The sequence below is a fragment of the Rattus norvegicus genome, chromosome 9, assembly GCF_036323735.1.
Source record: "Rattus norvegicus strain BN/NHsdMcwi chromosome 9, GRCr8, whole genome shotgun sequence".
In the NCBI taxonomy this organism is placed as follows: domain Eukaryota; kingdom Metazoa; phylum Chordata; class Mammalia; order Rodentia; family Muridae; genus Rattus; species Rattus norvegicus.
In genome coordinates this window covers 79,039,228-79,057,314 of record NC_086027.1, presented here as the reverse complement: position 1 = coordinate 79,057,314, position 18,087 = coordinate 79,039,228, and the positions used below count along the sequence as shown (strand labels likewise).

The following is an 18,087-nucleotide window of genomic DNA, read 5'->3' as shown; positions in this document are numbered from 1 at the left end:
GCATGCATATGATACACAAAAGGTCATACAGACAAATAACATAATCTACTAAATAAATACTTGAAAATATGTGCTTAATTAAGTGCTTAGAGGAAAGAAAAGCATAACCAGGTAGGGGAGAAAGCATCATGGAGACTCACCCACTCCTCTCAGCATTCCACAGTGCAGGGGTATAAGCAGCAGAAGAGGCAACTAAGGAGTCAACTGAAGGCAATGTCTATCTACATCCACCCATCACTCCAAGTTTTTTCTATCCCAGAGCTCCAACCAGAAAATGCTCTTTTTTTCCTGTAAATTCGATGAATGGCATATACCAATTTGGTTAAGTCAGAAAATGTCATCTGAAAACAGTGCCACTAAACATATTCTATAAAACTGACGCCCTCCAGAACTCCTGGCCAGCTCTTGCCATCCTCCCATAGCAAAACTAAATTTGTGTCCTTAGTTTACAATGGTTCTTCCCTGCTCCTGTGATTCACCCTTTCTGATCCCCTCTCCTATCACTAAATTAAAGGCAAACAATGTAGCCCTCATGCTCAAACCTTTGAGTGCTTTTTTGTTTGCTTTGGTCTGAATCTGATTTCTTGGCCCTGCCCTGTTTCCATGATGATGCCTTTAGTTTTCTGTATTACTCAGTCATTACAGTTCGTTTAAACTGATTATTCTTTCTGTGAATTCCTTGTACACATTTTAAGTCTTTCTACTCTGTGCACTCTGTCTTTGTATTCCTAGAATACATCTTCCCTCATGTACATCACTGGAGTGTCTCTTCTGTCACATAAAAACAACTTTTGTTAAAGTTCTAATGCTGGCCCAACTCAACTAATTAAGATGCTTATTCCCTCATATTGAACATTGTTTTTCTTTCTAAGCAGTATATAACTATGATATACAATATATATGCTACATGTGATATATAAGATATATATTTATTTCTACATTGGTATATAGTTTATATAATTGTTTCACTGATGTTGTTGATTTCACATGGTATATAATTTTAAAATATAATTTTCTTTTTAAAAGAATATTGGAATAGAGAACAAATGGCTCTAAAAGGATGTAATGCTGCTACTGTTTCTGCTGCTGCTGCTGTGTGTATGGGTGTTTGTGTGTGCACGTGTGTGGGGGGGTGGGGGTGTGTATGAGAGAGAGAGAGAGAGAGAAGGGAGGGGGAGGGAGGGAGAGAGAAGGGTGGGTCAGGGAAGAAACCTCTTTTAGAGAAATCAAAACTTCCTGCCTACTCAATCTTAAGAACCTTTTTTTTCTTTTTATTAACTTGAGTATTTCTTATTTACATTTTGAGTGTTATTCCCTTTCCCGCCTTTCCCGGTTTCCGGGCAAACATCCCCCTAGTCCCTCCCCCTCCCCTTCTTTATGGGTGTTCCCCTTCCCATCCTCCCCCCATTGCCGCCCTCCCCCCAACAATCTAGTTCACTGGGGGTTCAGTCTTAGCAGGACCCAGGGCTTCCCCTTCCACTGGTGCTCTTACTAGGATATTCATTGCTTCCTATGAGGTCAGAGTCCAGGGTCAGTCCATGTATAGTCTTTAGGTAGTGACTTAGTCCCTGGAAGCTCTGGTTGCTTGGCATTGTTGTTCATAAGGGGTCTCGAGCCCCTTCAAGCTCTTCCAGTTCTTTCTCTGATTCCTTCAACGGGGGTCCTATTCTCAGTTCAGTGGTTTGCTGCTGGCATTCGCCTCTGTATTTGCTGTATTCTGGCTGTGTCTCTCAGGAGAGATCTACATCCGGTTCCTGTCGGCCTGCACTTCTTTGCTTCATCCATCTTGTCTAATTGGATGGCTGTATATGTATGGGCCACATGTGGGGCAGGCTCTGAATGGGTGTTCCTTCTGTGTCTGTTTTAATCTTTGCCTCTCTATTCCCTGCCAAGGGTATTCTTGTTCCCCTTTTAAAGGAGTGAAGCATTCACATTTTGATCATCCGTCTTGAGTTTCATTTGTTCTAGGCATCTAGGGTAATTCAAGCATTTGGGCTAATAGCCACTTATCAATGAGTGCATACCATGTGTGTTTTTTAAGAACCCTTTTTAACCCACCAAGTCACTGCACATATATTGTTGGATGTATATCCTACCACTTTTAAGAGTAAGGTACAAGGTCCCAGGTGTCACACTCCCCAAGAAAACTGACTCTTTCTCTCCCTAAAGCTGTCAATTGCCCATGCCTCATCAGGTAGGGGGTGGGACTTTCCACCTTTCTTCTCCTTCTGAAGATTTTGTCTGGCTTGTGCTCGTACAGAAGTCCAGCTGCCCTATATGTGGAGACACAACTTTTCCTTGTAGCTATCTTCCAGCTCTGCCTTTTATTCTCTTTCCATCTCACCCCAATTCTGCAATGAGTGACACAGATACTCCAGCAAGGACTGAATGTTCTAAAGTCCCTTATTCTCTACACCTTGGTCAGTTATGGGTATCTGTGTTACCCATCATTACTGCAAATAGAAGTTTCTTTTCTGATGAGGGTTGAGAGGTGAATTAATATAAACATGTAATGATGAGACATTAGCTTTATACTATGTCCATTTAGCAGAATAGCAGGAGTGGATTTTTCTAGCATCTAGGACATGTCTAGCCACAGGTACTCAGCTCTGAGGACATGGTCACGTATGAGTTTCACTTTTGGAAACAAGTCTAAACTCAATCATTTTGTCAACTATTTAGCTTCTCAGGTGTTATAACAGTCATGAAGAAGTGGAGATTGGGATGAAGGAGAGACTGGCATTCTTAAGAAAGCAAAGCTAGGATTAAAACTGAAGTAAGTAAACATTAACATTCTTCCTCTCTGGTCCTATCTATTCACATTCAAGCTAATTACATTATCTGATATCTAAAATCCCACCCAGATCAAGAGCAATTTTGCTTTCACAAATTGCTAAATGAGTAAGCCTCTCATAAAATGTCCTTTTCCATTTTGTACAGGCTTAGTCCAGAGAGCACAGGCAGGAAGTTGGGTGTGAGGAAACGCCTGGCTCTGCAGAGGAGTGGTAAGAACTCAGGAAGCTGTACTTCTTATCTGAGCCAAGTGAGGCTTTAACAACACATCTCCTAATCTCAGAATTTTATTTTGGATCTTCTAGAGATACATGATAATTATCTATCTTCTATGCTATTGTACTAGTTCATTATAGCAGTAACAGAAAATTTACATGCTACACAGACCAGATACAGATTTTAATCTCTACTCTCTTGTACTAACACAATAACATAAAACTTTTCTAATACCACAAAATTATTTGTATATAGCATTCTTAAAGCTTAAATAATAACACATTAACTATGTGGTTTATTATTATTATTTTGTTAACTCAGTATTCACACAAATGCATTTTGTTGGATTTTAATGAAGAAAATTCACAGTGCCATTTGATTTATTTTCACTGTGCCTTAGGACTTAGCCTTCTCTATGTCCTGGATGAGTTGATCCAACATTTCATCAGTTGACATAATTGCTAAAAAAAAAGCTATGTTATAATATCAGAAATACTGAGAAAGGTATCAGGGACACATGGAGGTTAAGCAAACTGCTGGGGAAACAAATGGTAGGTCTTCAAGGAACAAAGGTGTTCTAGCTCCTTGATGGAAACTAATATATTCTAGGTAGTTTCAGTATATGTGATAGTCTTCTCCTTGCCCTTTTAGGATCTCATTTTCTCCAGGGTAAGTCACTTGTGGTCTTTCAAGATCCAAAAGAATTATATGGAGGATTCCAGAAATAAATAACTCAAATTTTAATTGCTTACATTCTCATTAACATTGGGAAATTCGACTGTCCTGTTTCATCCAATAAGGAACAAGAACCATCCTTTGTCCACAGTGTTCATGTCATATCTGGTACCTGCCCATTAGTCAATCAGCAGCAGCTTTGGCTAGCTCATAGTCTTCTCACAGTATCACAGTGCTTACAGCCTGGTGACCCTCATTTACTTAATAATACCTCCAAAGTACATGAATACTTATGTGCACAAAGTACATGAGTAAGGACATGAGGGGATCTTGTGGCATGTAGCAGAAGCAATGACAATTGCTGGCACAGTATGACAGCATTGTAGGACAGGTGATAAAGCCAAACTTTGTACAGAATAAAGAACCTATGTGGTGGCATAAGAAAAAATTATGGTGAGAGGCACCACTATACAATGTTCTCAGGAAATATTGTCATAAGTGACCTACTTTGTTATTTGCTGTTGTTAATGTCACACATTACCTCACTCGTACATCAGTGTTATCCTAGGGACGTAAGTGCAACGGCAGAGTGGAATGGATGGTGAGCATCGATGCTACCTGTGGTTCCGTGTAGCTACTCACTCTTGCAGTGTATTCTTTGCAGATGTGAGGACACTGCTGCAATCACGGAATTCACATCTATATTTATCCACCACTAAACACAGATACCATGGCTTCTGACAAAGAAGAACATTATGAGGATTTTAAATATTTAGCAGTAGCCTTCCGGGCAAAACAATTGCATTGTCATAAAAATGTCACTGCTTCTAAAAACAACTAAAAAAAGACAACATTGGATGATGAGGGATATTTTTGTCACAAAGTAGTATAAGAATCATAGCATATATATGGCAATCAATCTTAAAACTCCACCATTTTCAAGAGAAAAGAAACAAATCACATGACACCTTCTCTTATATTGGGGCACAGTAAATATTTATGATCCATTTTGTGTATAACTAAGTTAGGAAAAAGAGGTCCAAAGGGCTTTCCAAAATGGTATTCATGTCACAGAATGACAAATACTTGGAAAGGCCTGAATATCAAGTTAAGTGTGAACTTTAATTAAATATGAGTATTATGATAATTATTAGAATACATCTTCTCAATTTTTATTCAAATTGAAAACTATTCAATTCACTAAGAAAGCAATCTGTAATGTCACTGAGAACCAAGGTAATTGCTTATTAATATCTGTGAAATTTTTCATTTAACTCTACTAAAGCATGTTTTACAAAGACTATCCAACTTCTGTCTTCAAAATTAGCCACATATTCAGTATATATTTAACGTAGGACTCTGTGTTGTAAGGCTTGAGCCCAGTGGTCAGATATTTGAGATATAGCACCGGAAAGACCAAACTACGTTAACCATAAACACATACACACAGGAGTATGACCTGCATAATTTCAGACTGCACGGAGTACACATTTGCAAACCGCAAGGAGTAACTTATTTTGCTTGACTTTGCTTGTCCATGAAATTAAATATAATCCATAGGAAATGGACAAAACAAAGACTGCAACTAAAAATAGATATCAAAAACTTTAGCACTCCTGTACAAGAATGAGAAAAAGCAGACATGCTTTCTTTAACCCGATACTGTTTACTGTGCTTACTTCTTCCAAAGAGCAGAACGTTGCTTTGTGGAGCCTGACGAGCCAGCCTTTCTCCTCAGTACTCACCTTGTATGAGCCTAAGGGTGTCTAGAGAGACCGCCTAGCCTTAGCCTGTAGAGTGTCCTATAAGTGAGTACTGTCTTTGAACAGATGATGTGAATTGCCTAACCTTCTAACTCTCTAGACTTTTTTTAAACCACCAAGTCTGTTTTGGTTTCCATTATCTTTATTAAAGCAGCATTTATTGTGTAAAATTTTACCAGTGAAGTCCAATATGAGTAAGTCAGCAAACTGTGTTTGTTGGTTTCTTTACTGGGACCTGGGTCCACACCTCATTTCTGTTGAGTCAGATGTAGGAGCCTGTGCTAAGGGTGCTTACATTCTAAATGTTTCAGCAGCTTTTTTCATGGATTTTCAGTGCTTGAGAAGAACTGTCTTCACACATCATAAAACAAAATGATGGAACAAAAATAAACTGCACCAAACTGCAATAGATATGAGTTGTACTGAATAACAAAAATAGCTAAAATTTGCAAATATTTCAAGAGAAAATAATTACACAACACGGTGGAGGCTCTTAGTCTTTACTTTCAGCAAAAGTACCTCAGACTCTCCACACACTGAAGCACCTCTAGAGGTGTATGTTCATGGTGCTCATGGCAGAGCACAAAGCTCTGGGAAAAGCTTCCTGCATTTGACCCAGTTCTGGTGCCCATCTGCCACTTCACTTTTAACTACCTCAGCTGCCTCATTTGTCAAATGTTATATTACAATGAACACAACATAAGTTAATACATGTAAAGTGCTTAGAACTGTGCTTGACCTCATGATACCTAGCTCGTTAAGTGTTGCAACACGGATAAACATGATAGATGTCCTCTCTCCTTGTGGCTTGTAGCCAGGTATTTCATCACACACTTAAGAACGGGATAAAGGCTACACAAGACTAATACATCAGAGAAGGTGGCTGGTTGGGTTTGGAGATGCTGGAAGAATGAAAAGGGGGAGGCATGGAGGCGAGTCAATACAATGGCAATAATGGACATATGGGGAGGGGAGTCTGGGTATGTGGCACATTCTTATCTTGTGAGGGAAATGAGAGTTGGGCCAGGCAGAAAAGAAGACAGATCACTATAGGATTAGAGAAATTGTCTTATAAGAATTTTATTGAGGAACAGAGAATCTCCTGGTGATTAGAGGATATCTGCTGAATTGAAAGACATGTCTCATGAACATGTGTGCCTCTAAAGGCAGGGAAGGACTGGTCAACCAACAGTAGAAGCTGTTGACTCTGATAAACAGTCATTGACAAGGGGAGAGGGGGAGTGTGGTTATGTTCTGAGAAGCTAATTACCACAGCATCTCACACTGTTATTTTTGGAGAAAGCTTAATCGCAAAGCAAATTGTGGGTAAAACTATTCATTCTTGATTTTAAGCTATAGAATATTGAAACCTCTTAACAAACCTTCTGCAATGTCTTTCTTTTTATGTGTGTGTATTCTCTATTTTTTAAAACTTTATTTTATTTATTATTATGGTGCAGGGAGCAATGGTTCTGCTTGCCACTATGGGCATGTGAGAATCACTGGGCAGCTTTGCAAATCAGATCTCATTTAAGCTGTACATAGGGTCCAGAGATTAATGTCAGTTCATCACTGGTGTCCCAAGCACCTTTGTTTGCGGATTCATCTTACCATCCCACTCTATCTTTCTGAGAGTCTCACACAGCCTAGAGTAGCCTTGAAACGCTATGTAGTTAAAAATAATATTAAATTCCTGGATCTGCCTCCACCAGCATCTGAATGATGAGGTGCAGGGGGATGTGACCACAGCGCATTTTATTACACACCGTTATAGAAAAGCAAAATACATGCATGTAGGGCTTCCCGCCCATATGAACATTAAACGGTGACAGTACAACATGAAGGAGAGTAGCCATAAGAACTTATGCAGAATAATAGATTTGCTATGACCAATAACTCTTTTTTTCTGTGAATACTATCCAAAAATATATATGCTAAGACCTTGAAACTAATAACTTTAATGAAGCACGCTCCTGGGCTCAGTGGTTAGAAACATTCATTGTTTTGGCAGAGGACCTGGGTTCACTTCTCAGCATTCCTGTGTGACTCAAAAACATCTCTAACTATAATTCGAGGGGATCCACCTAGCATGCACACAGTTTACAGAACTACATACACGTAAAGATAAATCTCCAGTGACTACTTTCCCCTTCTGAGTGAGACTCACGCACCCTCCTTTGGGCCTTCCTTATTATTTAGTTTCATCGGGTCTATGGAATGTAGCATGCTTTTCCTGCTCTTCCTATGACTGATATCCACTTATAAGTGAGTACATGCCATACAAATCTTTCTGGGTCTGGGTTACCTCTCTTGGGATGATATTTTTCTAGTTCTATCCATTTGCCTGCAAATTTCATGATATTCTTGATTCAAACAGCTGCATAGATTTTCATTGTGTGGTGTACCACATTTTCCTTACCCATTCTTCATTTGAGAATTCATTTGAGGTTGCTTCCACTTCCTGGCTATTGTAAATAAAGCTTCTATGACCATGGAAGTGTCCTTGTGGTATAGTGAAGCATCTTTTGGGTATATGCCCAGGAGTGGTAGAGCTGTGCCCTGGGGTAGAGCTATTCCCTATTATCCGAGAAACCATCAAGTTGATTTCCAAAGTAGTTGAACAAGTTTGTAAAGTGAAGAAATAGATAAAACAAAACAAAACAATTAAATAAATCTCTATTTAAATGTGCTGCTTAAAGACCATTGAAAGTTGCTAAATATACCCAAAGCTTTTCTAAGGCATATTACATAAATACATTTGAAGTACACATTTTACTGTTCTTCAAACCATTCTTTAAGTTATCCTTGTTTATATTTATTTTGTAGGAATTATGATTGCTGGGGGACAGCCCCAACAGGATCAGGTACTGAGGTGGGACAGAGCATCAGATGAAAGCCAAAAACTAATAGACTCTGGTCTTTAACTTATCGGGGGGCTAAAAGCTGATGCCTTCTCATAATTTCGCAGAGAAATGAAAAGACAGCAAGAAAGCAAGAAAGAAAAAAACAATTGTGTCTGTGTCTGTGTGTGTGCACCCATGAATACACATGCAAAATGGCCTTTCCTGACCTCCTGTTTCATCAGTTCCACAAGTGCACATGCAACCTTATATACATACACATATATACCTGCAGATCTTGTATGTATACATATAGACAGACATATATATCCATTTGGTTGGTACAACAGAGGTCAACAGCCATGCTTCATTTTTTTTTTCTCTCAGGCTTTTTATATCATCTTACAAAAAACTTCTTTATAAAATTACCTCACAGATAAAATGTTACATAAAAGAGGTAGTTACAGAAAGTTCATGGCAGCGTTTCGTTCTACAAGCTCATTGTAAGTTTAAACCAATAGTTTCACATGGCCTTACTTTATCATAGTGCACACATATGGCCTCATCTTTGGACCTGACCCACAATGAATGTTTTTTTCTTGATCACAAATTCATCCCAAGCCTATATCTCTTCTTAGTGCAATTTATGAAAGCTCATTGTATTCCTAAGTATGTATATATAGCCTTTACTTACTACTCTGGGAGGAGGGGCCACATTTTATTCTTGATTCTAACATTATTATATTTTTTGACAAAACAACTAAAACAATCTCCTTAAATTTTTTTCCTAAAAATTATTTGAATAAAATCAGGAATTCCATAGTCATTAATTCTACTAAACACCATCAATATGGGAAAGTTCATCTTTATGTTGATATGCAGCAAATTTGCCTGATAGGGTAGACTATCACCCAGGAAGTACTCACACCAAGCTATAGGCAGTTAGAGTCTCCTGGTGTCCACTCACACCAAGCCAAATAAATGAGGAGTGTGTCAGTGACAAACATGAGAAAGCACATCAGTAACAAGAAGTAATCTTGGGACGAAGCCTCTGGTGCTGTCCCTCCCCACATCAAACCCATTGCAGCCGAGCAAGACATTGGGCTCCCTCCAGAAAGCTCACTTGCCTACTGTAGCTCTTCCTGCATGGCGTCTGTCATTATGCTAGCTTGACTCATCCAAGAATTCTATGATTCTCTTCTTTTGCAGTAAGGAAGAAATGGCCAAGACCACCACTTTTGGGTCTAAACTGATGCATGAATCTTTTAAGTAGGAATACAGAAATGACATCTTTGAAAAATACAGCATCCTTACAATGTTTTACATGATTTACAATGTTACATGAAAAACAGATATCAGTGTATGTTTATAGATCAAGCCTTTCACATAACATGGTAAATCTTGCTCACTTATGACTTTCTAGCATATTCATTAATAATAAGCAGCATGAAACAAAACAGAACAGAAATGTTTAACAAGTTATGTTTTAGTCTGAGCAAAAGGGAAACACCAGAGTTTCCCTAAATTTAAAAACTTGAAAAAGAAGTTTATCATGTCAATTATTTGGTAGGAGAGTCAGTAAAAATGGTAAACTCAGAGTTTGCATTCCAGTAATGTCAAGATTTGAAGAAGTGAAGGCCAGATGGACAGGGGAAAGGTCTTATTTTCATTTGTTTTCAAAGTACAGATGTCCTTATTTTGATAGAAATGGGTGCTTCATGAAATCTGATTCCCTGTGAATGGTTTAGGTTCTTTCTGTTTCACAGACTGAAAGAATGGCTTCTGAAATAAACTTGCATTGTTAAGCATATGCAATAATGAAGGTCTTCAAATGAAAGCATTTTCATCACAGGCAACAGAACTTTCTCAACAAGGTGTCAATGCACCAAGTTTATGGCAGCTCCCGTGTAATTCCTGTGGGCCTTTTTATTATCTAAACCAAAGGCTTCCTTCACTTTCTGCTGGGCAGACAAAAGGATCTTGGCATATATGATCATCTCTGAATAGAAACCCCACCAATCATAGCTCCTTCCATGATCACTGGGCCAGAATAAAGAGGAAATCTCCCTCTTTTTTTTCCTTTTTTTTTTTTTTTTCGGAGCTGGGGACCGAACCCAGGGCCTTGTGCTTGCTAGGCAAGCGCTCTACCACTGAGCTAAATCCCCAACCCCTGGAAATCTCCCTCTTAAGTGATCTGTAATAAGGAGCTAAATGGAATATTCTAAACAACCAGTGGCTGCATGAAACAGAAGTGTGTGCCTCCAAAATGAAGACCACGTCCCTATAGACATTTGGTACCCACATCAGCCTATCACAGTCAGGAGAAAAGGTCACAACCTCTGAGATCTGTAATTGAAGATGAAGAGCTGACAGAAGAAGTGATAGAGTAACAACACACAGATCTGACATAAATAACCAGAGTGGTCAATAAGGAACCCATGTAATTGTGGGGTTTTCATGCGAAGTTCAGCCAATTAAAGGTAGTTCCTTTATGGCACAAGAACTCAGCTCAGATACAATTAAAATCTCATTTCCCTTTCAAAAATAGGATTGGAAATTAGGAGCATTTAAATTTTAAAGATTGAGTGTTATTATTGTGAATCAGCTAGCAGGAGCTGATCAAACATAATCCCAGTAAAAATTTATTTCAGTGCATATTTTGAGGGAAAACTCACTTCAAATAAAAAGACAATAAGGATTCAGGGAAATGCCTGATACTGGAAAACCTTTTTTAAAAAATACAATTTATTTTATTTTAGGATCACAGTAAAAGGTGAAAATAGGGTGTAATTTTCCTGTGAATCCCCTGTCTCCATCTACCCATAACTGCCATTGTTCAGCTCCCTTCACATGCATTTCTCATACCTGAGGAGATCACAGGTGTATAGGCCCTGTGTATTGCACAGGTCTAGATAAACTGAACATGATATATGTCCTCTCTCTTCTTTCTCCCTTCCCTTCTCTCTTAATCAGAATGCCATACTTGTTTCTATTTCCAGGACTCAAACTAGTCCTCATAACCAATAATCTACTATGCCTTCTGACCCCGAGCATCCTTGGTCATTTGTTCTTTAAATAAATTTCTTACAACTGTGTAAATTCTTAAATTATTTTCATTGACTATTATTGTTCACACTCTATTGACCTAGTATATGTTAAATTTAGAAGTGCATTATGTTCAAAAAAGGAATTTCTGATTTTTAAGCCTCCTCCAGCTTTATACGAAACCTATAATTTGCTGACATTAGCAAACCACATGCTTACATGGCCACGGGAATTGTAGATACCATGAACAATTTTCTTGAGTCCTAGTTGATGGTTTTTCAAAACATGATGTTTATACATGCCCTTTATACTAACAACACCCAGTTTCACGTACATGCTCAGTATTTAAAGTTAAGGATAGCAATATCTGAACACATAAATATATAGATTAAATCTTTTGTAGAAGTTGACAAATTACTGTTCCAGTATGAATTATCGCTGGGATTATGGAAAAGGTAGCAGACTTTCTAATCTAAAATACAAACATTCAATTTACTTTGGCGTACAGCGATTCACTTTTATGTTTAGAGAATGACACATTTATGTTTTCAAATACTATTTCAAATTCTCAATGATACCTTTTAAAATGAGTAACATTAAATTTAAGGCAAATTTAAGATTAATAGGGTCTTTTGATAATCAAATATGCTTCAATTACTATATGAAAAATAAACTAGTTACAGTTGAACAGCATTTATAATATATAATATATAGCATATTATATATTACAAATTATATATTACATATTATATATTATACATTACATACTGCATAATACCTATTATACATGTAGATATCATGTACATACCATATACATAAAATGTAGAAAAGAAAATGTAAAAGATGTGATCTATATGGCAGAAGTTAATCAGAAGCGAAGACTTAAAAGTAGTGAAAGTATAGCAAATAATTTACCTGTGCAGTGCTTGTCTCTGAAGGACATCTGCATTTCCCTCTCAGAGGATCGGAGAAAGTCAGCAAGGAGGAGTCAGAAAAAAAGTAAAAGGGAGCAGTTGGGGATGAATGCCGGGAACCTGTCTTCTCACTAACTCACTACATCTGTGTTTACCTCACATCTGGCACAAAATTGGCTTCATCACCATTTCATCATACAACGGGGAGGGGCTCATTAGGCCCCACTCCTCACCGAGGAACTTCAGGTAGTAAATGGGTGCATTATACTCATGGAGTGAGAGATAGGAAAACAGAGTAGGACGCAGCAATCTGGGAAGAAGTTTTCAAACAGTAGGAAGAGAAAGGGAAAGGCAGGGAAAGCCTCAATATTTACATGTTATGGAATTGTCAAATAATAAAATGTTGATTTTACTCAAAAATAAATATTCATAGCAGGGAAATTATTTGCTTAAGGCTTTAATTGATTTTTAAAAAGTATTGGTCTATATAATTAGGATAAAAAAAGTAAAACTATTCATATCAGCTAAACTGTAGTTTAACTAGTTCATTTAGTTGTATCAGGGAGAACAGAAATGTGACTGGAGCTTAGAGCTCTGTGGAACACTGTTAGGATTATAACACTCTGTTTCAAAGAATCCATCTGTCCTCCAACTACCCAATATTTGTTCCTTGCAAAGATGCAGCTTAATCTATCATTGTTTATTCTGATAAGGACGCATATTTATGTCACTACCTATAAACACCGGTAGTATAAAGCAAGTCTTGTACAAGAGTTCTTTATAATAAATAGTTCATTTACATAAAACTATCAGAAATGAGGAGTCTTGATCTTATTGATCTCTAAATGTTAACCTTACCCTGTCCCGACCATGCAGTGGAGATGTATTTCTTGGAAAATATGGTAGTAGCTATGACCAGCTGGACAGCAGACAAAGGGTATGGGCCTAATGGCATGGGCCTAGGGCAGGAGTTGAGAAAAGAAAGCATATAGACTACAGAGTTACATGTAAAATACAAAAAATAGTAAAACTTCTAGGAGAGTAAGAAAGTAACCTTCAAAACAAAGAGTTTGGCCATCACTTTCTAGACCACCATCAAAATCACAATCCATGAAAGCAAACCATAAATGCTTCTTTGATCTCTGTTACATCTTTTGTTCTACACAGACTAGAAACAAAGACAACCTGTGAATTAGGGGAACATTAGTGAATTCTAAACCATAAATGTGACTTAGAGATATTTAGAGACTCAGAAGTAAAACAACAAAACACAATGCCAAAGCAGACCTCCAAAGAAGGCCTCCATGGAGAACATGGAAATGTCAATAGCTGTTAGAAGACTGTGAACTGTAATCACCATTATGTCACTACCTCGTAGGTGAGACAAAATGCAGATATGGGCAATAGGAAGTGTTAGCAAGGGTTCTCAGTAAGTTACTCAGAGGGCAAAGGTAACACTCCCAGTGGTAGTTTCCATTATTAGAGTGCAGCACCAACTTCTCTCCCAGGGCATTCCCAACGTTAGGCTCGAGCAAGGAGAGCAGTTATGGGTCCAGTGCCTTCTGCACCTTTCCACTTGCTCATGGGCTCCCCCTTTCCTTTATTATCCCCTACTTTATATCCATCTTCTATCTGTGCTCCAACAATTCAAGTTCAAGCATAAGCAAAAAGACAACGGACTTCATATATAGAATAACTAATCAGCTACCAAAATAGCATGCGGGAAAATCGCTTTTACAGAGCCATGTTCTCCACTGCATTTCAGTGGCTATTGATCTTTCTACACTATTCCAAATCTCGTTCCAAGGTGAGTAAATTATTTCTAACTTTAGTTTTACAAAGTGTCTAATAATTTAAGCTGAAACCATCCTTCTGGCCTTGGAGAGAATATAATAAAATCCAAGCACTTCTGCCTTTTGATGAAAGGATTTCTACAGAATGACAACACTTACTCCTAATAGCCCCGAGGCCCTTTTACTGAGAATGCAAGTTCATGCCAGCTCCTGGCTAGCTGATTAATCTCTTGTGGTTGTGCACTGGGTATCTAAAAGGAAATGTTAAAAATGAAACCCATTTTTACCCTAGCGAATGCTACTATTTCTCTACTTCCCATATTTCCTGAATTCTGCTGGAAACAAGGAGCATGTGTGGCTGTGCTGAGGTGAGGAACTATCCATTAGTGCTGCAGCCAGTGCTGCAGAGGGAGGAGAGGGCCAGTGCATGCATGTCTTTGCTGTTGTGTCCTCAGGAGGCCTTCTGCTCTAACTCTGCTCCCTTTGCTACATCTGTTTGGGTGATCACAACAACCTCTCAATACTATGGTCTTATATGGAGACATGGGTACAGGCAGTGAGAGAATGAAGAAAGGACACACAGGCACACAAACACACACACACACAGAGAGAGGGAGAGAGAGGGAGAGAGAGAGAGAGAGAAGCAGAGAGACAGAGAGACAGAGAGACAGAGATAGAGAGACAGACAAAGAAACAGAGAGACAGACAAAGACAAAGACAGACACAGAGACAAAGTCAGAGAGACAGACAGAAAAGGCTTGGATTGGGTAGAGCTGGCTCTCTGATGAAGAAGCTACAGACCCCCAGAAGCTAGAATGTTTATAGGACACAGCTGGTCAGAGGGGCAGGGTTACTGTTCGTGTGTACAAACAGAAGAAGGAGGCTGGTTTAACCAGGCTCAGGAGGAACAGTCACTGCATGATCATGGGGATGGAAGAAAGCTAGAGGGCATTTTCAGCACACTGCCAATTTCTCTTTCAGAGCAGAGGAAGGCTTTGCCACCTCTCTGAGCCTCACTGTGGGAAGGCCTTGTCACTTTCCAAGGGACTGGGGTTGTTACCATGGCCACGCTGTGCTAAGGGAGGGAGCCAAGGCAGACACTGAAATGTGTTGGATTCTTGGAGATTATTTAAGAGATGGGATATAGAAACATAAGCTAATTTTTCTACAATGTAGAGGCTCAGAAACTGTCAAGAAAGTGGTGGGTGATGATGTATTCCTTTAAGGGTTTTCTAAGAAATTTCCAGTCTGCCTGCCCAGAATAGAGCAAACATGGCACCCGGGATGTCCCTTGTTTTCTATATCCTACTTTCTCCAGCTCTTTCCTCTCCATTCAGTCCTATAAGCTATTATTAGATAAGCTGTCATGAAAGTCTGTACTCAAAAGGATACTTACACACACACACACACACACACACACACAGAGAGAGAGAGAGAGAGAGAGAGAGAGAGAGAGAGAGAAAGAGGAGAGTTAGTTTTAACTGATAGCTTTCTCTGAGAAAAAAATCTCTGTTGACAATGAAAAGTTCTCCTCCCCCCATTCATAAACTGAAGCAGAGGATTTGTATCAATGCATACACGTGTCAACTCCCTTACATTGGTCCATAAGGTTTTTTTTCCACCTTCAAACTTAATATATTTTGGTCACTTGATTTCTGACTGTGCTTATGAATCTGTCTTGCACAATCGTTCCCTTTAAATCGGTGGAGGAAGGGAGTCTCATAACCCTCAAGTACCAAGTAAAGCATGCAAGGACCAGGAAGTAAACGGAATTTATAAGACTCAAAGTTCTTAAAATTTTCAAGATTTACAAGGGTCTTCTCCAGGATTTTATTGTAGTAACAACTGCTTGTCAGAAGGAACTCTAACTGACTGGCTGAGCTGCCTGTAAGCAGTGCCCAGAGCTTGAGCTGTCATCCATATTGCTGAGGGACTTCTGGTAACTTCTTGGACACCCTGGCTTCTGTAAGTCACACTCATTCATGTCCCTGTCAGAAACTCAGTAGACTTCCTAGTTCCCAACGCTGCAGTGGAGGTGCTTCTTTGGTTTGTCTTCATTTTTCTATTTGTTTCTATCTCCCCAGAGAGCATCATGCAAACGTTTACTCAACATATTCCTTCATTATAGCCATAAAATGTAGGCGCCAAATATCAATGGTGTTGATTGAGGCAGGACATCTAATCACATTACAATCAGCATATGCTCTGAGCTATGCAAATTGGAGCATTTCCATAGGATCTTTCAAATTTGAACTGACAGAACAAAGTATAAGTGTGTGTGTGTGTGTGTGTGTGTGTGTGTGTGTGTGTGTGTGTGGTTGTTGTTATTGTTTTGATATTTTGTTTATGTAGTTTCTGGTTCTAAGAGTCTGGAAACACTTCAGTCAAATCCTATGTCTGAGAAACAAATGAAGGTCAAAGCAGAGACAGAAGTATTGATAACCTTGTAATTAGGAGAGTGTGCACAAGCACGACAAAGTTAATGTGTGCATCTTTACTCCCCTTTACTCTGCTGCTTTAACCCCCGCCTCACAAAGCGCTTATGTTAAAGTTAGTGAATTTGTCCCAGCGCTGAAGCTGCAGGTGGTCTATAGCTTAATCAAGGTGCTAATTGGCTGGCACTAAGTGTGCTTTGAGGTTATTGTGGCAGATGGAACCCAATGAATATAGAATTCTGTTATACAAACTATGGATGTAGTTAAGCTTTCTACATCTGTGCTACATTTTTTTTCAAGTAGACATGGGTGATAAAACACCTGCTACTGAATTAACACCCTTTGTAGTCATTCACAAAGTTAGGTTGTTCTCAGACCTGCTCTGCCAACTGAAAATGTTGAGATTGTGATGCTATTCTGGGAGCCTCATCTTTCCTCTTGTTTCCCAAGCAACATGTGAAAAATACTCAGGTCTCGCTATTGAAAGTCTATGGGAATGATTAACAAATGAGGAACAGGACTGAGAAATAAATGCTATACCTAAAATCTGGACTCAAAAATCCCATGAGATTAAAAGCAGCTGTTGACTGAAGCTTTCCAGGTAGACAATAGCAAGTTTTTAAGTCTGGTCCATCCTTCACTCAAGATAACACATCTCCTATGACCCAACAATTCACTATCGAGCGAATGGAGGCAATATACAGAAACAAATAATTGAGTTTTCAAGCTTTCAGGTTTTCCTTGCTCCAGATGAATGCATTTGGGGGTGACTTGCACCGCTCAGGGTAGACATTGCAGATGTCTGTGCTAAGGGAGCTCGTGGTCTAGATTTTACCAAGGCAGACACTGAAAATAGGTGGGGTTTTGGAGAGTCTTTAAAAGATGGGATATAGAAAATAAGCTTCTAATTTTTCTACAACATGGAGACTCAGAAACTAGTTGAGTAGTGATGTATTCCCTTGAGGGTTTTCTAGAAATTTCCTGTCTGCCTGTCACAGGATCACAGGTCCAAAGGACCAGAACAAACCACCCACCACAGTAGCCATCACTGATTCTTTGGTTCATTTCTTCACTGGGTAAAGAATTACAAGGTGAGAAGTTTGCAGTCAACAAACCAGTCAGGATTTACCAGAATAACCACACACTCAGCTCACAAAGGCCCTCCCATGCTTGGGGTAGAGTATCCTAAATTGAAGCACCATGATCCTTTGTGCCTCCCATTTGGGCATTTACATATTTTTTTTTTACAGAGTATGGAATAGAAATAAGTCCCATTTCTCCTTCTTGAATTGAACCAGGCATGATGCATTTTGAGTCACTTTAACTGACAACGACGACCTATTTGGATGAGGTAAGGGTGAAGACTTTTGAAATTCCCAAGAAGAAAAAAAGCCATCAAGTGAGAATAAATCTATCAAAAGACAAAGCCAGAAGTAGGTCATCCTGGATAAGAGTGATCACACATCCAGGACCTCTCTCCTTAGAAACCTATTTGAAAGATAATTGTTCTCCAGTCTTCGTTTACCACAAAGGGTAGCCTAGTAGTAGAAAGTCATAAACAGGGTTGCAAAAAAAAAAAAAAAGAAAGAAAGAAAGAAAGAAAGAAAGAAAGA

General features: G+C 38.9%; 1 protein-coding gene and 1 long non-coding RNA gene across 10 annotated transcripts in view; both read right to left on the bottom strand.

Annotated features, from left to right (window-relative positions):
* Window positions 1-12,009, bottom strand: part of LOC134480385 (uncharacterized) — a 33,726-nt gene extending 21,717 nt beyond the window's left edge. The window contains exon 1 of the long non-coding RNA XR_010054810.1: window positions 141-12,009. This is a non-coding gene — a long non-coding RNA (uncharacterized LOC134480385). The remainder of the gene's footprint in view (window positions 1-140) is intronic.
* Spag16 (sperm associated antigen 16) overlaps window positions 1-18,087 on the bottom strand; it is a 919,670-nt gene that overhangs the window by 644,951 nt on the left and 256,632 nt on the right. The gene's annotated exons all lie outside the window — the stretch shown is intronic.